Source organism: Rattus norvegicus, chromosome 2 (assembly GCF_021556685.1).
Source record: "Rattus norvegicus strain SHRSP/BbbUtx chromosome 2, alternate assembly SHRSP_T2T, whole genome shotgun sequence".
Taxonomy (NCBI): Eukaryota; Metazoa; Chordata; class Mammalia; order Rodentia; family Muridae; genus Rattus; species Rattus norvegicus.
Genome location: NC_141535.1, coordinates 243260367 through 243285289, shown reverse-complemented (window position 1 = coordinate 243285289; position 24923 = coordinate 243260367). Strand labels below are relative to the sequence as shown.

Sequence of the window (24923 nt, the reverse complement as noted above, 5' to 3'; positions counted from 1 at the left end):
CTTCCTGGCCACAGGAAGTGGGGAATTCTGCTTCACTATGATTTCTAGTCAAAAATCTCCAAAGTGTGAGTCAAAATAAATTCTCCTCTATGGATGGTGCTTCTCTGGCATTTTGTTACAGTGACAAGAAGTCACTGACATATGGAGAAAACAAATTTGTCAGTTTCTATAAAGGCAATACACTCTTCTCTACACGTTTCTTATCTTTAGGGTTTGCCCAAGGTGGAGCGTTGGGACTCCCTCCAGTGAACTGACATGTTCTCTGACATGCAGTGCTGGGACTCCCTCCAGTGAACTGACATGTTCTCTGACATGCAGTGCTGGGACTCCCTCCAGTGAACTGACATGTTTTCTGATATGCAGTGCTGGACCTTCCCTCTGATGAATAGACAGGCTCACTGGGGCAGTTTCCCCAAGGAGAGAGTTTAGTGTTTGGGAACATCCTGTTTTCCTCTACAAATATGCTCTTATGGTCCCTGTAGCACAGGACCACAGAGAAAGCAGACGGGCTGATCTGAATGAAGCAAGTGAGATATTTCTTCCACAGGTACGTTCTCATGGCTCCTGAAGCACTGTGATTCTCAACCTTCTGAATGCTGTGACCGTTTAATACAGTTCTTCATGTTGTGGTGACCCCCCCCCCAACCATAACATTAACTTGTTGCTACTTCACACTTGAATTTTGCTGTTGTTATGAATCATGATGTAAATATCTGATATGTAGGATATCTGATATGTGACCCCCACAAAGCGTAGCAAGCAGAGAGAGGCTGCTCTGAATGAAACAAGAAAGTGAAATTTATTTTTCCTTTAAGATCCCTACAGCACAGGGAAATTCAAAGTTCTCAGTGTGCTATTTCAGTTCTCCCCTCTCCTCTGTATCTGCCCTCTGTCCTTCTGACTTCTGGGCTGCCTCACTGCCTCTGTCTGTCTCTCCAAACTCTTCTGCTCCTCTGATATCTGTCTTGTCTCTCTCACCTCTTTACTACCTCTCTGACCTTATTATGTCTCCCGACTTCTGTTTTGTTCCTTTGACCTTTATCCTACTCCTTCTGATCTCTATCCTGTGCCCCCTTGACCTCTGCCCCTCTGACTTCTCTCTGCCCTATGCCATGCCCTTCTGACCTCTGTCCTTTCCTCCTGAGTTCTCTCTCTCGTATTCTCTGCCTTCTCTTTCGCCCATTGACTTCTGTCTTCCCTCAGCATCAGAATGGCAGGTATGTCTCCTACAGGATGGAGCACAAGCAAAGCATGGCTCACAGTTGAGGGCATCATGGCATGGAAGTCAGGCAACAGGAGCATGACCTATGCACAGACAGGAAACAGAGAGAGATGAATGCTGATGCTTGGTTCACTTTCTCCGTTGTACAGATTTCAAGACTCCAGCCCACTGGGGTGCTGCCATTTAGGGTAGATCTTCCCACACCAGTTAACCAAGGATAGAAACTCACAGATGTGTCTGCATATTTATCTCCAAGAAGAGTCTACATCCTATCAGTATAACACCCACCCCGTTTCTCAAAAGGAACTGTCAACCCACAGAGTTTTAAAACTTAAGACGACAACAACAGCAGCAGCAACAACAACAACACAGCCACTCTGACTTTCAAGGAGGTCAAAGTGGTGCAGAGTGAAGTGTGTGATCTTCATGGGCAGATCTTATGCACTGACCAGAGTCGAGCCTTGATTCATGACCACAGCATCCTTGTTGAGCTCATAGGAATGTCCTTGTTGAGCTCATAGGAAGGTCCTCGTTGGGCTCATAGGAAGGTCCTCATTGAGCTCATAGGAAGGTGTCTCTGTCCTGAGACCTGGGGGGTGCATAGCTTAAGTTCTACGTGACCTGCCCTCTGGTTTATCTTTCACAACTTCATTTGCCAGTAACAGCTGGATCAAATGAGCTTATGCCAACGATGCATCTTTGACTGGTCTCCAGACTCAATCCAACTTCTGTAGCCACAGGACAAGTTGTATTAATTTAATTGTTAGGTCACAGGGGGCCAGCATGTCCCACATGCTCACCGTCTCATGCCAACTCTGCTAATTTGAAACATGCTCGTATCTGGCAGGGCCAGAAAAAAATTTTTGGCTGCTCAGTATGTATGTGGATATGTGTAGCATCTCCTTCATTTCCAAAAAACAATGCTAAGTGGAGAAGGAGTGATGAGTCAAACTGCTTCACAGAACCAAGTTTCCACACATAGGTTGCAGAGAAAATGAGCTCCATTAGAGAGACGCTGCTGTGTCCTGCTGGCCAGAATTAAGGACACATTCACAAGACGTTCCATTGCTAGCTTAGAAGTCCACGTTCTGTCTGGATGCTGGTTGCTGGCTTTGTAGTGTGGGCTCATGCCTATCGAGTGATGACCAGCTGTCTCCTAGTGATGCTCTGAAAGGCAGCATAAGACCACATTCCGCCCGGTGTCTCCAGGTTGGTATAGAGTGGCCTTTCTTTTTATAAGGCTAAGCTAAAGCACACATCAGAGGCTCACGGCTGCTCTGAAGCAGATACACCAGAGCACCTATGTCAGAGGGGAGAATTTATTTCGGAAGACTGTCTTACCCCCTCCAAAGGAACATGGGAAATTTTATGGAAAGAGATTACTTTCTTACCTCAAGTAAACAAGAGGTGAGTGATTATATCCATGTCCGGCTTTGTTCTCTTGGCGTGTTGCATCAGTTCATTGCCAAGGCTGCAGTATTTTTAATCTTATTAAACTTGGAAGAGAAATCTCCATGTGTGTTTAGTAACAAAATTATAAATGAAGGCACTTCAAATGGGCATTTGCTTAGCGTGATAGCCATGTCCCAGACTGTTTTTGCCTCTTCTCTTCTTACCTTTCTCCTTCTTTGTTCCCATTTTCTCTCACTCCTTTCTTTCTCTTTCCCCTTCTCCATTTCTTCCTCATGAGTCTGTTGTGAAAAAGAGTGGGCGTTAGACAGCGCTGTTAGTCAGATGTCAAAATACTATTTTCATACAATAAGGTGGACTGCATAGCATGGATGGTCCTGTCCTAAGAACACAGCCCCTCTGATCTCTAGAACGGGAGGCATTACATAAAACCCTGCTTGTTTTCCCCCGTGACATCCAAGTTAGCTCCGTTATGCTAATATCAGCAGATGGCTTTGATTTAAGCCATTCTTCACTCTGGACCACCTCATGCTTTTTCCTAGGAGCCAAAAAATGAGAGTGAACTCATAAAAGGGATTGCACAAGTTCCCTCCATAGCGTTACTTAAGAACTTGAGAGAATATGCTGAGTGGGTGACAGAATTAGGAAATAACAATAATTAATAGTGCACAAAACCCCATAAAAATCTCTTTTCCACGTATCTGGATATTATGGTAAGAATTAAATCAGATATTTTGACTCATATATGATTAGTGAAAAGTTAAATTTTAGGGAAGATTTTTTTAACCCAGTTAAATTTTAAAATAAATATATTTTGAATAATGTATTTAAAAAGGTTTATTGTTTCTATTTTAAGTGTGTGTGTGTGTGTGTGTGTGTGTGTGTGTGTGTGTAAATCCAGGTGCCCCTGGAGCCAGAAGAAGGCTTTAGATCTCCCAGAGCTGGAGTTATAGGCAGCTGTGAACTACCTGAGGCGGCTTCTGGGACCCAAATCCTTTGTAAGAACGATGCCAGACGGCATAAAGTTAGAAGTGGCTGCTCTCTGACCTCCACTTGTGCAGTCATGGTGCCTGTCTCCCTCTAACAACCAACCAACCAACAAATAAATGTAAAATAGTTTTTTTTAAAAATATTTTTCAGGTCAATTTATAGACGAGGACATTTTAACTTTGTTTTTTGTTGCTATTGTTCTTTTTTTCTTTTCTTTTTCTTTTTGAGACAGGGTTTCTCTGTGTAGCTCTGGTTGTCCTGGAACGTGCTTTCTAGACCAGGCTGGCATCAAGCTCACAGAGATCCACCTGCCTCTGCCTCCTGAGTGCTGGGACTAATGCGTGCGCCACCATGTCTGGCTGGGCATTTTTCATTTTATTGTACAGTTTCTAAGCTCACCCTCTGCTGGGTTTGGTTTACCGACATAGTTGTTCCTCAAGCTAAAACACTAGAACCGGAAGTCATAAGGCTCAGGTGCTGAGCTCCTCCCATGGGAGACTCTGAGATTTATTTTAGGGTGACCATGAAGTGGTATCTTCTGCAGGTGCTTGAATCCAATGAAAACATTCTGAGTAGCTAAAACGTTAATACTTGTCACAGACAATCCTAACGTGACACAGCACTAAGAATTACACCAATAAACAGTGATGTATTTTTATGCTGTGTTAAACAGAACAAACAGTATTTTAGGACAAATACTCGCAGGTCACTATTCGTCAGTCATGTTGCTGCTGTTGGGTATGAAGACATGTTGGACATTCTTTCTGCGCTGGCGTCTGACTCTTACCCTTTTCCTCCGGTCACCCTCGGGGTACATTCTGTTCCTATGAAGCTGGGTGTAGCCACGTGACCTACTGCAACCAATGAAGGTCAAGGGGAGGGGATATCTGGTAGGAAAAGTTGAGCAAGGTGTTTCCTCTGTTCTCTTTCTTCCGCTTTAGCAGTGGTATGGGGATGCATGGAAGCGATGATGCCATTTAACTGAGGCAGCTGGAATACCACCAACATGAGGGAAACCGCTGCCCTAAAGAGTATCTTGAACCAAGTAAGCTTGCTGTTTAAAGTCTCAGAGACTCTGGGATGGCTTCTTACTGTGGCAGCTTCCTCTGCCTGACCATTTCAAGACGACAGTGAATGCTTTGTGCCAACTCAGCTTCTTTCCCAAAGGGTAAACGGACTAGTTCTGGGACAAGTTTAACATTTCTTTTCATCTCCCTTGGGGTTCAGCAAAGGAGTCTGGAAGTCTAAGAAATACTAGGACTTATCTCATTGGTTTCTAATTTTTCCAGGGATTGAATCACACGCTGCTTGTAGTGCGGTTGAAGAACACTGTTGTGTGTGTTTGTGGTATAGACGTGTGGTGTGTGCACCTAGGGGGAGACACTGAGTGTCCTGCTTTGCAGTTCCCCCCTACTCCTTTGAGGCAGGGTCTCTCACTGAGCCTGGAGCTAGGCTAACTGTCAGGAAGGCCTAGGAAACCTTTTGTCTCCAACTCTTAGCACTAGGGCTACAGATGTGTGTGTGGGCACACCTGGGTTTATAGGTAGGTGCAGGGAATTTGAACTACGTCAAACTGTGGTACTTATTTGCTAAGAAGTGCTTTAAAATATAGACGTGCTTGTTCGTTTTTAAATTAAACATCAAATGTATGCACAGATAGTGAATAAAGGCCCTTGTAGCCACTGCTTGGTCAAGAAAAAAGAACAATGTAAACCTCTCTGAAGTCTCTAGGAACCATATCTATTTCTTCCCTCTGTATCAAGGAATTACTTTTATTCTGTAATTTATTTCTTCAAATTTATTTTTCTTAAGCTGCATTTTAATTTACATTTTACATGGTATCCCATGTCCCGGTTTCCCCTCCAGAAACCCGCTGTCTCACCCCTCCAACCCCCTGCTTCTAGGAGGGAGCTTCTTTACCCACCCACTCCCACCTCCCTGCCCTGATATTACCCTACCCGGGGCACCAAGCATTGACAGGACCAAGGACCTCGCCTCCCACTGATGCCTGACAAGGCCATCCTCTGCTACATATGTGGGTGGAGCCATAGGTTCATTCCTGTGTTCTCTTGGGATGGTGGTTTAGTCCCTGGGAGATCTGGGGGGTGGGGGGTCTGGTTGGTTGATATTGTTGTTCTTATGGGGTTGCTAACCTCTTCAGCTACTTCAGTCCTTTCTCTAACTCCTCCACTGGGGACCCTGGAGGGTCCTACTGTTGACCCAGTTCAATAGTTGGCTGTTGAATTTCTTTTTTAAATTTTTATTTTTATTTTTTGAGACGTTCACCACATACACGGTGCATTTCAGTCATTCCCATCCCTCACTCTCCCTCCCAGAAACCCACTTCTCATATCCTTCTCCGAAATTCATGTTCTTTCCCCACTATTCTCTTCATAACCCACTGGGGCTAATGAGTACTTTCTATGTTCTCGGACCACTAATGGTACAGAGGCAACCTACCAGAGGTCAAATCCCTGAAGAAAATGAGTTCTTCCCTTGCAACTGTCTGTAGATGGCTTTGCTACTTTGTGGGTTTTTCTTTCTTTCACTCTTCTCCACCTCTTTTCCTTCACTCTTTCAACCCCCTAATCCTAGAGATAGGAGAAGAAAAAGGATAGAGAGTAAAGACAAGATCTCCCTGAATAAAGTTAGGGGTCAGAAAGGGGGCCATGTTATTGTTAAACTAATTTCTGTTGATTAGGGGTGTTGAGTTCCTTGGGGTAAGTTTGATCTTAGGTGTCAGGATATCTAATTTCCTTTTCTTCTTTGTGCACTACTACTTAACGAACCACTACCAACAGCAATCAATAATGACCAGCAAACAAGTAACCAATAACCCCCTGGGGACTCTGGCAATTATATAACCTCTAATAAAGTACCAGAAAAATCTCAGAAACCATCTGCAGCTGGAAACACTACGTCTCTGCTAGAGCATGAGACGAATCATAGTCAACAACTGGCATTAAAACAAAAGCAAATTCTTTCTTATACACGATGTTGTTTTGCTTTTCTGTTTTCAAGAAACCAAAATTCCGAAATTGTCACTATAGCTATCAAATGTCACTAGCTTCTCCTCTAGGAGCCAGATCTCAGGAGTCTTTTTTCCTATCCATGTTGGAATGCCGACTGGGTGGGTCTTATAAGGCAACTCCAGCTCGTGTGAATTCATGAGTGTAACATCTCTGTCCTGGGAAGAAGACATTATTTCACAGCAATCTTCCCTGTCTTCCAGGTCTTACAAATTTTCTACTCCCTTTAACTCAATGCTCACTGAGTCTTTGGATGAGGAGAAGGTGTTCCATTCAGACCTAACACTCCAGTCTCTTACTTTTCTGTATATTGACGATTTGTGGGTCTCTGTGTTAAACACCATCTACTACAAAAAGAAACTTCTCTGACGAAGGTTGAGAGATGCACCAATCTGTGGGTATAAAGATAAGGAAACAGGGTACAGCCTTTTACTGTATCCATTTAGCAGAAAAATAGTGGCAAGTTCTCCCCTAGGGCCAATGAATTAGCTAGCCACAGATTTTGGGCCCATTAAACGGCATCAAGTATAAATCTTGTGGAGTGGGCTTTAATCCAATTCTAAAGTAATTGGTTATTCCCATAACATTTGTGACATTGCTACACTAGTAGGTATATCTGTTAAAATCTGTGTGTGTGTGTGTGTGTGTGTGTGTGTGTGTGTGTGTGTGTGTGTGCCCCTGAGTATATGTACATGCACCACATGTGTGCAGGAGCCCACATAAGTTAGAAGAGGGCATAAGATCCCTTGGAACTGGCATTACGGATTTTGTGAGCTCCCATGTGGATATTGGGAATTGAACCATGATCTTCCTCGAGTGCAACAAGTGCTCTTATCGGCTGAGCCAGCTCTCCAAGTCCCAGTAAGCATATCTTGCCTGACTGCTTACTTGAATTCTTCAGCTGTCCTCAAGCACTTGCTGCCATGGCTACCGCTGCCACTGTTAATATCACACCTGTTCAATGTTACCAGTTCAGCCTACTCTGTTTATGATAAGAATCAGGGGACTTGCTGGGAGGAAGGGAGTTCACTGGGAGTGGGCAAGGGATATGAGAAAATAATGAGATATGATCAGGAACATTGCAGATGTTCTCCCTTTGGACCAGATTGAAGATGGCCTTGGCAAGATCCAAAGTAGCCAAAGGCAGTCTCTGCTGTGGTCACAGGCACTGCTATGTGAAGTTTGAGGAAGCTTTCTTTCTAGGAATAAAGGTTTCCAATGCTGGTGCAGGATGTGGCTGGAATGAAAAAGTGGTCATGCCTTCCAAAAGTCATGGGTAAGGTGTCTCATGTTAGGTAATTAAAAATAAAAGATTGGGTTGGGGATTTAGCTCAGTGGTAGAGCGCTTGCCTAGCAAGCACAAGGCCCTGGGTTCAGTCCTCAGCTCCGGAAAAAAAAAAAAGATACTATAGGTCCAGCAGAAAGGAGCTTCAGAAGAGTTCCATCAAGAGAGGAGTGGTAGCATCACATCGTAGACAACAATGGAGCCCTGAAGAGAAAGGATGTGGCTTTCAGTTCTTGGGGACCAAGAGAATTTCTTGTTTTCAAAAGGGGCAGAAAGGTTCCATACTATGTGGTCTAGCTTTCATGTTAGAAGTCACAGAGGCAGGAAAACAGTAGATAAGTATAATTCAAGGCTGTCTTGGGCTCTAGCTGTGTGTGTGTGTGTGTGTGTGTGTGTGTGTGTGTATGTGTGTGTGTGCGTGCGTGTGCGCGCGCGCGCGCGCGCGCGCCAGAGCTGCACACAGAAGTAGCAGAAGTAGGAGGGTTGCAAGGGTACAGCATGTATTGCTCTAGAGTTCTCTCTCTAGGGAGAGGATAGGGTTAGGGTTGATGGGAGATGGGCATAGGAGAGAGAGAGAGAGAGAGAGAGAGAGAGAGAGAGAGGAGAGGAGAGGAGAGGAGAGGAGAGGAGAGGAGAGGAGAGGAGAGGAGAGGAGAGGAGAAGATGAATGAATGAGTAAGGTTCAATTTTCTCTGAGTACTTCCCTCATGGAAGCCAGGCAGAAGGGAATGGTTGGGTAAGCCATCCACTCTCATCACCTTTGTTAATTCACAGGAAAGAACAAAAGGTGCTTAAAGAAACAGACAAGAAAAGCTCACCTCAACACAAGGTTAACACCCTGAACTGAAAACAGGAGCTCCTGGCAGCACTTGCTCCACCGAACACTCAGTAGAGGGAGTCAGATCACCCTCTCTAACTTACTTCATACCGGTGCCCAGCACACGGGTCTGGGAGGTTCCAGGTGCTTAACTAACTTACATTGGGGAGATGAGTGGGAATTGTTGGAAACACGCCACCGAGTGGGCGAGCTAATGCTTCCGTGGTCCCATCTCAGGAGCATGTTTTGCAGCCATTAGCTACATTACTGTTAGTTTTATATCCTTCATTGTATCTGTCTGACCTATGATGCCATGCTGTTAGGAGTTGTAAGAGATTATGGAAGGCCTTTGGCTGGCAAAGACAGTAAGAGATTTAAAAAAGTTATCAGTGAGTACAGTTGCCCTAAATTCAGTCTGCATAAGATTGGGCTTTGTGTTCGTCATTATCGTAAGGCTTAATCTGCTAAAGTGAATGGTGGGCATGCGGTTTAAGACGGATGATAATCTAAAATGGGTTCTCTTAATTATGAGTGTGTTAGAGCTGGCACTGATGATGTGTTAACATTTCCAACAAACGATTGTTAATCCCTACAAAAGTAGTCACGAAGCAACACACAGTAGGATGAGAACCCATCACTGGGGAATTGTTCATCAATTATTATTACTATTATAGATTTTTTGAGATAGAGTCTCACTGTGTAGTTCTGGTTGGCCCGCAATTTGTTATGTAGACCAGACTGACCTCAAACTCACAGAGATCCATCAGTCTCTGCCTCCCCAGTGTTGGGATTAAAGGTAACTTCTACTGTGCCAGGCCTTTATAAATTATTTTATTTGGTTATTTTTTTCAGAGAGATGTTTTCTTCTACCAGATTTACAACTGAAAATTTAAAATTTAATCTAAGTTAAAATAATCATCTCCTTAACTCCATTGGCTAGGTGGATATTTCTTAGCTTTTCTCTGATATTTTTTTCGTGCTTTTACTGTTGGGAAACTAAAAATATGTGCGTTCAGGTTTAATTAGGCAGAAGAGGGGAGTGGGGAGGAATGTTGTGAGCCTCTGTGTGTGCAGAGATTGAGAGGAGAAGGCTGAGAGGTTAGTTGTTCACCCTTGACACTGCTTTGACAGAGCTTGTGTTGACACTGGGACCTAATAGACGGTGAACTTCAAAGATCATTGAGGGCGGCAAAATTGTATCCTAAACAGAAGTATGTGTTTAGGTAGCTTGTCTGGAGATGCTATTTCTTGGTGTGCTGAAGGTAAGCACAGAGGAAAGGAAACACCTGCAGGTTTCTTAAAACGAACCCAACGAGAACACAGATGTGGATGGGCAACACTACCTTGTGGTGTGTACTTATCTTGGTCTTGAAAATTTAGACATGACTGACAAAGTCTTTGAGTGTGGTGCCGGTAACAAGTGTGAATCAAGGTTTGTAAGACATTTCTTTTTTTAGCACATTGGTTAGCTTGTGTTAACTGACTCAGGTCTGGCTTTGCTCAACTTTCATAAATATTCTGGTAATAACTGTGTCAGCGCTGAGATTTCTAGCACAATTGCCTTGTTTTCTAACAGAGATTAAAACAGACTGATTGGTGTTTTAGGGGTTTTGAAATGAGTCACTTCGTTTGCCAACATAATTGCTTGCCCAGCTGTGTCTGATTCTGAAGTCTCCAAATCACTGGTGTATCATGCATGACCATCTTTCCGTAAAAGGAAAATGATATAGGAAATTTGATTACAATTCATCTAGCTTTGACTTTGGAATTCTAAAGCATTCTCTTTCCTTCCCACCTGGATTTCCCCCACATCCTAAATCTGGTCCCTTTTGTTAAGAACCTGTAACCAATTGGACAAATTACCTAAACTCTTAAAAGTTTCATTTTCGGGGCTGGAGAGATGGCTCAGTGGTTAAGAGCCCCGACTGCTCTTCCAGAGGTCCTGAGTTCAATTCCCAGCAACCACATGGTGGCTCACAACCATCTGTAAAGAGATCCGATGCCCTCTTCTGGTGTGTCTGAAGACAGCTACAGTGTATATATAATAAATGAATAAATAAAAAAGTTTCATTTTCTCATTTAGAATAAGGACACTTAAGTTGTAATAATGCCCTTGGGTTTAAACAAAACAATCATATAAAATTCCGACTGTATTTCCAGGTTTGTGGCAAGCATCTTTCAAATGAACGAGGATGATCTTACCATTTGTGCCGGAATGTTAGTTGAGGTGGTGTGGTGTTGAGAGACGGTCTTTAAGGACAAGATGGTGAAGGACTGCACACAGAGACATCAAAGTCACCCCAGATGATAGGAGAAAGACTAAGTTGTTGCTGGCCTCTCTGGTTAGTTGAAGAGCTGGGTGGAAGCCTCTTGGTAGCAGTGAGGAGGAATTGGGTGGGTGTGACCCCCTAAAGACTTATACATTATTTTGTTGGAAGAAGGCAAACATTTTAGGTGGAAGCACTACTCCATACGAAGGCTGACCTAGCACTCGACTCTGATGGATGTGGAAAACTTCATCCCCCATCTCACAGGCTTCAGGGGAGTTGTGTACCTGGAGTACATCCAGGATTCAGTTAAGACAAGAAGTTGGAAGAGGTAGCAGATGCCATAAAACTTGGAGGGAAGTTTCTTTGAGACATAATAGAGTTGAGAGAGAGAGAGAAAGAGAGAGAAAGAGAGAGAGAGAGAGAGAGAGAGAGAGAGAGAGAGAGAGAGAGAGAGAAGGGAACAGTAGAATTGGTCTGAAAGAAATAAGCCCAACGCAAAATGAAATGAGCCTGTGAGGGAGGAGAGTGGGCAGCAGGGAATTGTACTTTGGATGCTGGTCTGCAATAATTAAGGCTGTGAAGAACGAGGTTACAGAGAGAAAACTGCTTTTTGGTTCCTGTCTAGATGGTGAAATCAACATGAAGAAGCTGTAAAGGGAGGGGTGAAGCCAAGACACCCCAAACTCAGTGTGTGTACGTGGATGTGTGTGTGTGTGTGTGTGTGTGTGTGTGTGTGTGTGGCCTCAAGTGAAAGAACCAGTGAGAAGGTGCAGAGAAGTTTTCAAGCTACGCCCTTGCCTTTCCCGTTTTCTCAGGAGGGTCAGTGCCTTTTTCTTCAGCACAGAAATCCTGTCGTGCTTGTGGGTGGTCACAGCACAGCACCAAACTCAGCTGGGCTGAACAGTCCTACGGTGACCATAGTCCTTCCTCCCCTCACTCCCTGTCCTTCAAAGGCCTGGAGACAATGGGCTTACGTTGTTGGAAGACCACCTTTGCCAGCGTTACTTCCTCCCAAACATTCAAGTGCAAAGCTCCAGTCATACGTTAGGAACATGTCCCCATGGTGTCACCAGCAAGTTTGCCTGCTTGGGACTCTTCATCCTCCCTCCTGTTAGTCGAATTTAGTCCACCGGGAGTGACAGAGTAGTGACCGGCAGTCAAGCCACTCTCATTACATAATCCTGAGCATAACAACAGTTATCACTTTTGCCTAGAAGTACAGAAAAACAGAACAAAACAAAACAAAGCAGACACAAGCTCCCCGAGGAAAAAATAGTTTTACACGGTGATGAATGTTTTTGCCATAAGACGGTTCATATTCTGTCATTATTCTCTTTTGAAGGCTTTGCTGCGATGACCACTTTCTGTAGAGTGCTTGTTAACATCTCCTAGTCCTTTAAAAACGACTGAGGATTTCATACATGTATACAATGGGTTTTGATTAAATCCACCCCACTCTTCCCCTCCTACTCCTCCCTCTGTCCACTACTTTGTCCTCTAAACTTTATGTGTAAAAAACCCACCGAGCCCACTGAATCCTCCCAGTAGGGCTACCCAGTGGATCATGAAAAGCCTATCAGGGCTTTTATCCCTGAAGAATATGCTCTCTCTCCTCTCTCTCTTTCTCTCTCTCTCTCAGCAACATATATTGCTAATAACTACTCATCTAGGGGTGGGGCTTTATGAGTCCACCCACTGTCAGTGCAGGGATTTTTGGTTTGGCTTGATCTTGTGCAGGTCTTGTGCAAGCAGTCATTGTTGCTGTGAGATCATGTGTGCTGTGGCTCTGTCACATCTGGGAAACAATGTTTCTCTTCGGTCCTCCACCACCTCTGGCTCTTAAAAAAATTGTCCTCTCTTCCATGATGATACCTAAGCCTTGGGAGGTGGGCACTGTGACATTGATGTCCCGTTTAAAACTGAGGACTCTAGTCTTGTACTCTATAGATATTGACTAGTTATGGGTGTCTATTAATTACCCTGTTTCCTTTTTTCTTGATGAAAGTATCTCAGAGTATATTGATTTTGATGGTTCCAAACCCCGTTTTTTGGCCTGGTTAGTTGTTCTCTTCTCTTTGGTCTCGTCTACATGATGGACATCTGCTCTTATTTCACTCACTTCTTTACTCTGCCCTACTCTGAGTTGACTTTTATTACCTTCTTTCCATTGAACACCGGGCCATCAATATGAGACTTTTAGTCTTGTTAAAAATTCCTCTTCTAGCCCACTAGACCTCATATAACCAATGCTTTTTACTCAATAAAAGTTCAAAGCACATCGCATTTTCTCAATACTGTGCCTCCTTGCTCTTACTTTTTTCATCCAGGCCACTGTGCTGCTGCTACCTTTGGAAACTATCCCATGTCTCAGGGGACGCTCCATTAGCTCTCTTATGCTGCACTAAGCCAGTGGCATGCCACATCGATCCACTCGATGGATGCATTTGGGAAACTGTATGGCTGGCTGGATTCACACTTGTGCATTGTCTAAGCATCCTTGTGGTTTTAGTACATGACATCTGTGCGACTGATACTTCCTAAAAGATCAATTCATCTGCTGTTATCAATTGCTGGGTAAAAATCTATCCATGAAACGGCATTCATTCTGATCCTGGTGAACAAAGCGGTTCTACTCTGCATGGTGTGTTGGTTGAGATCACCCTCATGGTTAAATCCTACAGCTCTTTGGTTTGGGTTAGAGGGTCGGGTGTGACTCCTCTTCTGGTTTTCAGACCTTAATATTCTTCCTCTTAAGACATCTACTTTTACCTGGTGTTTCTTCTTCTACACCCCTTTCTGACAACTCAATGAGCACCATAATTAGGGTTTCTTTACGTTGTGACCGTTGGGTTGCAGTGTGTAAGAAGGAAAAACCCTGTTTAAAGTGTGCAATCGATTTTCAAAGGTCTGCCTGACTCACACCTTAACAGCTTTGACCAAGCCAGTCACAGCCAGTAGCTGGAGTCTGGTCCACTGCAGTCAACCAGAGTAAACCTTTCCTCACTTTTTGAGGTCCCTGGCATCTTCTTTTGTTTTCCTACCATTTGGTAAGGGCTGGAAGCAATTGTAGTTATCTTTCCTGGCAGAAAGGAATTAAAAATATTGCTCCATTCAGCCCCTTTTAATGTCTTCATCTATCTATCTGGCAAGTGAAAGACAAATAAAAAGGAGAGATACGATTTTTAAAAAAATCTTTTTGGCATTGATATGGAAGCAAAACTCTGAAAATGTCTACACCCAACGCTTGTGTGGAGCCAGTGCTCCGTCTCCATCTCCAGGGCCCTCCTGCACCGACTACAGAGGTGACCTGGAACAGAGGAAAGAAGCTGCCAGTGAAGCTTTACCTTGGGGGCACCAGAGCTGGATCCGTGGTTAAGAAATCGAAGGTGATGCAAATGCGAAAGCAAACCTTATCTGTCCAGGACCAGCCCCTGTAAGAACTCGTCTGAAAATGTACTCTTTCCAGTCCCACTTTTTCCTGTCTTATTGCTATTTCCCCTCACTTTTGGCCTGGATGGGTCTTTGGTCTACAGCTCGCTATTAAATCTGATCTCCGTGTAAATGTTTAGTGTTCATACTTCAGCCAGTGATTTTCCACACACCATCATACAACTTTCACTTGACTCTTAACCTATGGGTACCTCTTACTTTGGCATAGATCCCATGCTAGAGCATGTACTCCAGGAAGTAAAAATCACCTCCTTCTATTTCACACTTCTATCCCCAGCACCACATTCAGTGCCCAGTGCTAAATGTATGCATGGTTAAAGTGTGTCAGGACATTTCATCACGGTCAGGGGAAATTCTACAATGATCCCGCCCCTATATGAATAGCTTTAGGTGGTCAATGGCTGCTGGGAGAGAGAAAAAAATCAGTTTTTTTCAGGGACCAGCTCTGGTACAGGTTGTCCAATATCAAGTGGTCAGCTCTGAACACATGTAAGAAAGAGCAACACTAAATAAACTCACTAGGCTGTATACATATGTGTCATAAATAGGTGTGTAACAATAATATATTATATATATGTGTGTGTGTGCACGCATATATGTGTAACAACAATAATTAAAGATGAGGTCATGAATTTGGGAGGAGGATAGGAAAGGAGTCAGGATGTGAGGGTCAGAGTGATATAGATATGGTGCTCTCATATATGAAATTCTTTTTTTATCTTTATTAACTTGAGTATTTCTTATTTACATTTCAATTGTTATTCCCCTTCCCGGTTTCCGGGCCAACATCCCCTAACCTCTCCCCCTCCCCTTCTATATGGGCTTTCCCTCCCCATCGTCCCCCCATTACCACCCTCCCCCCAACAATCACATTCACTGGGGGTTCAGTCTTGGCAGGACCAAGGGCTTCCCCTTCCACTGATGCTCTTACTAGGCCATTCATTGCTACCTATGAGGTTGGAGCCCAGGGTCAGTCCACGTATTGTCTTTGGGTAGTGGCTTACTCCCTGGAAGCTCTGTTGCTTGGCATTGTTGTTCATATGGGGTCTCAAGCCCCTTCAAGCTCTTCCAGTCCTTTTTCTGATTCCTTCAACGGGGGTCCCGTTCTCAGTTCAGTGGTTTGCTGCTGGCATTCACCTATGTATTTGCTGTATTCTGGCTGTGTCTCTCAGGAGAGATCTACATCTGGTTCCTGTCGGCCTGCACTTCTTTGCTTCATCCATCTTGTCTAATTGGGTGGCTGTATATTTATGGGCCACATGTGGGGCGGGCTCTGAATGGGTGTTCCTTCTGCCTCTGTTCTAAACTTTGCCTCCCTCTTCTCTCCCAAGGGTATTCTTGTTCCCCCTTTAAAGAAGGATTGAAGCATTCACATTTTGATCATCTGTCTTGAGTTTTATGTGTTCTGTGCATCTAGGGTAATTCGAGCATTTGGGCTAATATCCACTTATCAGTGAGTGCATACCATGTATGTTTTTCTGTGATTGGGTTACCTCACTCAGGATGATATTTTCCAGTTCCCTCCATTTGCCTATGAATTTCATAAAGTCATTGTTTTTGATGGCTGAGTAATATTCCATTGTGTAGATGTACCACATTTTCTGAATCCATTCCTCTGTTGAAGGGCATCTGGGTTCTTTCCAGCTTCTTGCTATTATAAATAAGGCTGCTATGAACATAGTGGAGCATGTGTCCTTTGTTATATGTTGGGGCATCTTTTGGGTATATGCCCAAGAGAGGTATAGCTGGGTCCTCAGGTAGTTCAATGCCCAATTTTCTGAGGAACCTCCAGACTGATTTCCAGAATGGTTGTACAAGTCTGCAATCCCACCAACAATGGAGGAGTGTTCCTCTTTCTCCGCATCCTCGCCAGCATTTGCTGTCACCTGAGTTTTTGATTTTAGCCATTCTCACTGGTGTGAGGTGAAATCTCAGGGTTGTTTTGATTTGCATTTCCCTTATGACTAAAGATGTTGAACATTTCTTTAGGTGTTTCTCAGCCATTTGTCATTCCTCAGCTGTGAATTCTTTGTTTAGCTCTGAACCCCATTCATACACGAAATTCTTAAAAAGGAAGTATGCAAGTACATGGGTGTGTGAGTAATATATTTCTCATCTCAAAATGCTTACCTATTGGTTATTTATCTATCATCTGTCATTTCATTCACCTATCCATGTGAAAAGGAATATACTGAATAACATATCATTTGAGATGGAATTACCGAAGGGACATTGGTCTTTACTAATAATTAGAGGATAAAAGTAAAATTGTACACATTGGTAACTGCATACCAGAATATGTATTGAGTTGCTCTAGTAGAGAGAGAACATCCAGGGAAAACAAATTCATCTTACGAAGTCATTATGTCCATTCCCATGTTCCAAGCTCGCTCTTCTGCACACACTGAATGGAGGTGCTGTAGAGTTCATGACAGACAGAGGGTGCTTCTTTCAAGTCCTTCGCTGTAATTAACCCCACAGCTCCTCCAGGCGTGGGGTAGTAAAATAGCTGCTTTTGTGATTTTGATGGATACCTTTGAGACTGAATCTCCAATTTTGTGGCGACTCTTTGATCGCTCAGCATTTGTTGATCTATGTTGATCGTCTGAAGACTGTTTGCTTTGATCTGAAACCAAGATTAGGAGAGAAGCCCCAGGCAGATTCTCACTTCTTACGGACTAGGACCTTTTAACCTTCTCGGAAAAATTTTATTCCAGACAAAGGCAGAGATCCTGGGAAGGGTCACTGGCCAAATGGTTTGCCTTCATTTGACATTCAGTTCAGCAACTTAGGGCACAGTCGCGAATAAACAGAGTAAAAGAAAGTCCCACTGAACTAGATTCATCTGTTATCCAAGGGCTTTCATACTCAGATCTCCCTCTTCAGACTTGAGCGTAAGTAAAAACAAGGAAGCTGAACCCAAGATTTGAAGAATTCCTTTTGGTCCTGACACATCCAGATCAGTCCAGGGTGTCTTCGATTGCTCACTCTTGCCTCTGTCTTACCCATTCTTCAGATGTCTATAAGGAGAACAAACTTTATTCAAATATTAACATTCTAAACCCCTGGAATCCACCATACTTTTCATCCTCTCTCTTATTTTCTTTAAAATCTTTGGAATGAGATATCTTTCTTTGACTGTCTTTATTTGCCCATAATGACATTAACATCCGGTGGCTCTTGACTTGTGTTGACTGTCACCTCCTCTGTGTCTTAGAAACACACCCACGGGTTACCTCCATCCTTGCTTCTCTGGCCTCACACCTTTGTCCACAGCACAGCATCGCCCATTTACATTTGGTATGTTCTGTGTTTATTCTGGAGTGATGGCAGTAGTGACAACTTTATCTCAGGTCACTCAGGTTTTATGTGAGGAATTTTTCAGTATAAAAATGTAAGACTGGAGAGATGGCTCAGCCATTAAAGGCCTAGGCTCACAACCAAAAATATAAAAAAATGTCATTTAATCAGCTCTGAGCTGAGCAGGTGAGGTACTTTTCCCACATACACCTCTTGGCTGCCATGCACTTCAGTTTCTTTATTGGAAAAGAGTTGGGAGCAGCCGTGTTTATTTCCCACCTCAGAGTCACAGAGCTGTAATAAATCTGGAGAAGCGGAGGACTTAGCATTGTGGTTTATGGAGATGCAACAATTTCTACTGCACATGTCTGGGGTGTTTTAAATAAATTTTGTATCAAGGTTGCAGCAATCGATATTCATAATTTTAAGTTTACGGCATCATTGTAAAGTATATGAGATGAAACTACACAAGCATCTGACAACAAACAAGGATTTATTCCAGGTTGTAAGAAAGGTTCACTTAATACATGCTAGTTTAGAGGACTTCCGAGATGAACGTGGGTGTCAGCGCTTGTGACTGTCAAGTGTGAGATGCAACAAATCAAGCCTCGTTGCCTCCTCCCTCAGGTGACACGTCCGAGCGGCTTCTCTCCAGCTAGGGCTCGTAGAATTTATACCTGCATCCAGGATGATTTTTCAACCCTTCAAGACAGGCACCTTCAGAAGAAACACATACTCCGAGTTGATAAAAATAGAACATGTAAGCCAAATGAACCACCTAGGTCTCCACTATAGAATTTAACTAAAAAGCAAATGAAATATTCCATTCATATAGACCCCATACAACATTCTAGATAAATTGTTCAGTGACTTAAGGAGCTGGAAAACATTGTTTCCCAAGAGGTGACTGAGGACTGAGAGATCACCATCTTTTATTTTATTTTTATTAAAGTTATTTTTATTTTTATGTATATTGTGTGTCAAGGGTACAAGCATGAGTGTGGTTGCCTGGAACAGCCAGAAGAGAGCATTAGATCTCCTGGAGTTGGAATTTCAGGCCACTGTGAGTTGCCTGATGTGGGTGTTGGGAACTAAATCCTAGTATTCTCCAAGAGTAGGATGCACTTTTAGTTGCAGGGCTATCTCTGTCATTTTATGGGGAGTTGAAGTAACTGTTAATTTACAAATATGAGTCCTAACATGTTTTTAAACACTAAAACAGGAAAGTCAGAAATTTAGAACGGTGAATATGAATTTACAAAACACAAAAAAACAAAACAAAACAAAACAAAATACCTGTTGTTTGCCACCCAACTTATTCTGAGAATTAGGGAACATGGGGAATTAGGCCTTTGTGATTGTAAACACCAGTGAGAGCCCCATCAGAATCACCAGTCAAGCCAAAATGTGTTTATTTAGGAGTTAGACCTTGTGCAAATATGGGAAAGCTAAGGGTATGAAGATTTGCTAGGGGCAGTCAACACCATAAATCAGTCAGCGCTTCTCAAGCTTTGGGGCTGAAGCTGTCAAGTGTGCATCCATTGTAGGAGGATAGCACACAGGAGCTCAGAGACACGACCACTGGGAGGTGAGATGGAGGTGTTGGGCCTGGGACTGATGGAGGTGAGAAGGGCCAGTGGTTTGGTAGTCAAGCTCGAGGTGAAGGGAAGTGTGAAGAACTAGCTGGCTTCACTGTGGAACTGACTTCTCGAATTCACACTGCCCTCACCAGGCCTAACCTCTGATTCTGTGCGGGTCCCGTCTGCCACACTACATTGGAAAGAGCAGTTCAGGTAAGTCAATAACGGCATAGTCCAACCCCATGTCCATCTGTAGACTTGTCGTCTGTATGTATGTCTTTTAACTAAGGTTAACGTCTGAATCGACCCAACTATCTTTTAACTCCAGATAAATTCAATAGCAAAGTTACCTTTTGGGTTAACAAAGTATGTGCATTCCTAAGAGGATCAAAAGCACAGAATCATAGCACATGTGCACCTAGTAGAGTATGTACAACACCCTGCTTTATCTTTGGGTGGTGGTCTTTCCTCTTGGGGAAACACATTCCCTTGGTGCCCTATAAGAAGTATTCAAAGGCACCCAACAGAGCTGTTAGCCAGTAGCTCCAGGGTGATGGGGAAAAGCCTTAGAATGTTGGACTCTATGCTGTGAGCCTTCTGATGCACTGCTTCACTGTGCCATCAGCTGGGCTTTCTAAGCAGAAGCAGCATGACGTTGAACCTAATGACGGTGAATATGTCATCTATAGACTGACAAGAGCACTGGGAAAGGAAAGGCAAACCTGTAACCAGAGGGCCTTCCTTTGCTTGAAAGATCAGTGCACAGGAGGTTTTTGATCTGGTGTCACTCCACTTCTCCTTCTGTTGTCTGCGTTTTTCATGTCATGGTTAAGAATCACTTCCAGGATTAATGGGTAAACAAAATGGGGTATGTATATATGTGTGAACTATTATTCAGCAATCCAAGGGAACCCCGTATGTGGATGAAATTGGAGGATGCGAGGGTGAAATACAGTTCAAAGAGGACAACTAGCGTATGGTCTCGCTGAGGTCTGGAGTGAAGAGGCAAAGTCATACACACCGGAAGTAGTGGCTTTAGTTCTAGAAGTTGGAGAAGTGGGAAGATGTTGCTCACAGAGTACAAACGTTTAGCCACAAATGTAAGCTCTAAGCTCTAATGCCCATCATGGTGACAGCGGTTAACGGCATGCTACTCATTAAATTGTCAAAGTGGGCCGGGCAGTGGTGTCACATACCTCTGATTCCTGCAAGAGGCAGGAGAAGGTCGATCTCTGGGTTTGAGGCCAGCCTGGTCTACAAAGCAAGTTCAAGGACAGTCGGGGCTGCACAGAGAAACCCTGTCTGGAATAAACCCCAACAAAACAAAAACGTTAAAAAGAATTGGCAAGATGCTATCTTTTAAGTTGTCTCGTCCCTGCCCATGCACAAAATCATAGCTGCACATAATCATGATGGGCTGGATGGCTGGACTTTAAAAATTATGAGGGTTTAATCGCCATTATTAGCTTGATTCACATTAGCATTTTTAAGACTGGTCAGGAAAGAAAAAGGAAATACAGATTATGAGTGCCGGGCAAGAAAGGAAGCAGATCATTACTGGATTTACAAGGCGTTGTAAATGATTTCATACCAATCTATGAAAAACTTGGATAAGAAGCCCACACTTTTGAAGTCATAATTGTAAATTATATATCTGCTAAAGTCCTTTTATATCTGCTAAAGCACGTATAAATATAACGGCTCTTTCCTTTCAACAATAAAAAGATAACTTATTTAAAAAATAGGTAAAGGATTAGAATACAAAAAGAAAACATTAAATAAAACCATATCGTGGCTAATAAATATAGGGAAAGATATGTAACTTTGTAAGTCATTAGAGAAATGCAAATGTAACCAAAACGATGTTCTATTTGACGCCCAGGAGAAAGGTCATCACAAAGGAGGCAGGTGATAACTGATGATGGAGAGGAGAGATTGAAGCGCTGGCCCAATGCTGGTGGCAGTGATGCTGCTGGCTTTGAGCTATGTGTGCTGGTAACACAGCTAGGACTCTACTGTACGAAGTGCAGCCATGTTAGAAAATAGCTTCGTTTTCCCTGAAAATGCTAAGCCCTGACATTCTTTCCCACATCTGTCAACATTTAATCACTAGAGTCCTCTGAGTGACTCGTCCAAAGCTGTTGAAAACCTTCAGAGGTCAGTTGAGTCCAAGGAGAGAGCAAGGTTCAGTTCTGGAGTCTCATTTAAATGCCAATTATATGAAGTCCAGAAAAAAAATTGGAAATTCATAAAACATGGCAAAATATTAATCAAGAATATGAAGCCGTCTCTGGAAACCTAGTTGTTTTCCATGTTCATTCCAAAGAGAAATGGGATCACACAGTCTGGGTATGTGCTGGCACTAGACTCTAAAATAGAAGCGAAGAGGACGCAAGAGCAAGTTGGCTCAGTGATGTCAGAAGTTACTATGGAAACCAGTCTGTGTCTGAAAAGAAAAAATTCTCAGCTTCCTTTATGAGCCTGCCAGTGTTTCCTTTGACAGGGTTGATCTCCGTTTCTGTTCCTTTCATAACTTTGTTGTTGGGAGTAGGGTTTCGTAATGCCACAAAATATTTTTCATGGTAAAAATAAAGAAATTAAAAATTTGCATTGCATAATTATAAGCATAGTGTTCTTTTTGAAGGGGACACAAAATTAATGAAAAAAATGTATAATTACTTAAGCCATAATATATACTTAAGCTATAATATCCACTTCAAATTCACCAATTTCTTTTAAAATAGAGTAGAAAGTTAAACTTCCTTTTAAAAGATTCGTTTCGGGTGTCTGAGAGATTACTCAGTGGTTGCACTTTCACAGGACCTGGGTCCAGTTTCCAGCACCTACATGGGAGCTCACAACTGCCGTCCCAGCCCTCTCTTGGCCTTTTTAGGTATCAGGCACATACACTGAACACAGATCTACATGCAGGCAAAACACCTATACACATAAAAGTAAATATTAAAAATGACTTGTTCTATTATTTATGTGTCTGTGCACGCCATGTCTGAGCAGATGACTATCGACAGCAGAAGAGGCTGTTGGAACTCCGGGAGGTAGCATGCTATTGTGCTGGGGAACTGAACCCAGTCATCCAAAAGAACAGTAAGTGCTTTTAACTGATGAACCTTCTCTCTGGACCCTTTAAGCTTTTTTAAAAAAAGTTAGTAAAAGCAATTATCTGATCTAACAAACTTTTTTTTTTTGGTTAGGATTCAGTGGTCACTTATCAATGATTGTATTGTTGTAGTTTTGATCATTTGAATTTTTGAGTTGGACTGAATTATTTAGAATTAAAAGTTTGTTTACGACATGTTTCAAAAATTCTCTAGAATTTTCTACTTTCTAGAGGCTTGGAGTCACACCTATGGCCCAGTTTTGAGGAGAGTTTACAGTGAAATATAGCATGATGCCCAAGACTTAAATGCAATTATGTTTGGGTACATAATTTACGGGTAAAATAAAACAGTATATTCCACAATGGATGCTAGCCGAGTGTCATTTCTTTGTATCACTCATGACAAAAACAGTCAATAGTGAATAGCCACACATAAAGAAGGCTAGCCATGTCAGTGAGAGATTCTTTATAGAAAGAGTCAAGGTTTTGTAAAATTCTCATGTCCTGCTTGAGCAATTATTGGAATGTGACACACAAAGGAAAAAAAATGAATTCCTAAATGAATGGAAGGGAAAAATCTTTTCTGAGATCTTTGGAATAGAAACAGAGTAGTCCTTCTCTTAAGGAAAGTCATAAATACCCAGTTGAGGCAGTTAGTTAACCGATTAATGTGTTAACGAAAGTGAAACATGAGGTGTTGAGAGCGCTCTTCTAGGGGCTGAATTTGCAGCTCAGTTGACTGAGTTCCTGCCTTGTGCAAGGCCCAGGGTTCAAACTGCAGCATCACAAAAGCAGAAGAAAAAGAAAAAGGGATGCACATCTGAAACTTACTAGAAAGTATTTCCCAAAGCAAATGTGTAATACTAAATAAATATTTAATTTCTTAGCAAACAAATCGCAAAGCCTTCTAGGACTAATTAAGCTCAAATTGTGCACACAAATGACAAAATCAGAAATGCGTGCATTTTAGTTTCAAAAATTGATCCACCCTGTCTTTGTTAGGGTTTTTATTGTTGTGAAGAGACACCATGACCATTTCATTGGGGGCGGCTTACAGTTTAGAGGTTTAGTCCATTATCATCATGGCGGGAAGCAAGGCAGCAATGCATGGTGCTGGAGGAGCTGAGAGTTCTACATCTCAGTCTGAAGGCAGCAGGAGACTGAGAGCCACAAGGCATAGCTTGAGCATAGGAGACATCAAAGCCCGCCTCCACAGTGACGCACTTCCTCTAACAAAGACACACCTCATAATAGTGCCACTCTCTATGGTCCAAGTATTCAAGCCCTTGAGTCTGTGGGGCCACGCCTATTCAAATTCCTACACCCCTAACCAAGTTACCTCATCTTTCTCATCTACACTTCTTTTTCCCCTTTTCTTTCCTGTTTCTCTTCTTTCTTTTGCTTGCTTTCTCTTTCTGTCCTTTTCAACTGTCCTCTCTATTTCTTCTCTCTCTCATCTTCATTTCCTTTATTCTTTTTCTCTCCCCTTCATTTCTCTTCCTCCCTCCCTCCCTCCCTCCCTCCTTCCCTCCCTCCTTCTCTTCCTTTCTTCTTTCTTTCCTTTGAGTATGGGTATTTTGCTTGCATGTAAGTCTGTGTGCTACATGTGTGCTTAGTGACGTCCTGGAAAGGGTGTTGGCTCCCATGAAACTGGAGTTACAGACAGTTGTGAGGTGCCCTGTGGGTCCTGGGAATCTAGCAGTGCTCTTCTGCACGAGCAGCCAGTGCTCTTGAGTGCTGAGACCCCTCTCCAGCCTGTCCCCCTTTCTCTTCTATCATCTCTGTTACTTTCTTTCTTTCTCTTCTTGTTCTTTCATCCCTTTGCCTCTTCATTCCATTCTCCAATTATTTTCCACGCCCTCTTCTTCCCCATCTTTCTCTTTTTCTTCTTTTCTTTTGACTTCTGGTTCTCTGGATTGATGATGTATTGATCTAGTTGTGATGAGAATAAGGCTAGGCTTCTTCTATGAAAGGGAGAGGTGACTTCCGCCTACTCATTGTAGACATTTAACTGGAGGAACTATACGGCTTCAGTGGGCTTTCCTTTTCTGAAGATACAGATGCCTCCTAGGAAAGAACTTTTTACAGAGGAGGAGGACTGGGACCCACTGACCTAGTCCTGTCTGTGGGGAGGCAGGGTGATTCTTATGAGATCAGGGCCTGGGAGATCAGAATTCTTGCATATCCAGTGATAACAGGACATGAAATGTATGAGGAGGAAACCTGGAGATGTGAAGAATTATTCTCAGTATTTTTATTGTCTGCCATCACCTCTAATCCTGTGTCCCATTGTTGAGCTTCCAATTCATCAGGTCACTCGCTACGTTACTGTTTTACTCAGTAGCCCCCTGGCAGACCTGCCTGCCAATCTGATCATTCATTGCTTAGCTGTAAATTCATGTCTCGAAGCTCACAGGGTCACCAAATATGTGAATTTGTCTTGGCTTTGAAA

General features: G+C 42.9%; 2 long non-coding RNA genes across 3 annotated transcripts; both read right to left on the bottom strand.

Annotated features, from left to right (window-relative positions):
- Positions 1 to 781: 781 nt before the first annotated feature.
- LOC147996619 (uncharacterized) lies at positions 782 to 3212 on the bottom strand. Its single transcript, XR_015677189.1, has 3 exons — positions 2839 to 3212; positions 2614 to 2693; positions 782 to 2522 (listed from the first exon to the last, which is right to left on the bottom strand). It is a non-coding gene; the product is annotated as an uncharacterized LOC147996619 (long non-coding RNA).
- A 15037-nt stretch (positions 3213 to 18249) lies between these two features.
- LOC102548701 (uncharacterized) lies at positions 18250 to 21752 on the bottom strand. 2 transcript variants are annotated; one of them, XR_015677158.1, is made up of 2 exons: positions 20076 to 21752; positions 18250 to 18490 (listed from the first exon to the last, which is right to left on the bottom strand). It is a non-coding gene; the product is annotated as an uncharacterized LOC102548701 (long non-coding RNA). The 2 variants fall into 2 exon arrangements; XR_015677168.1 differs by having other exon boundaries at positions 20550 to 21752.
- Between the last annotated feature and the right edge of the window lie 3171 nt (positions 21753 to 24923).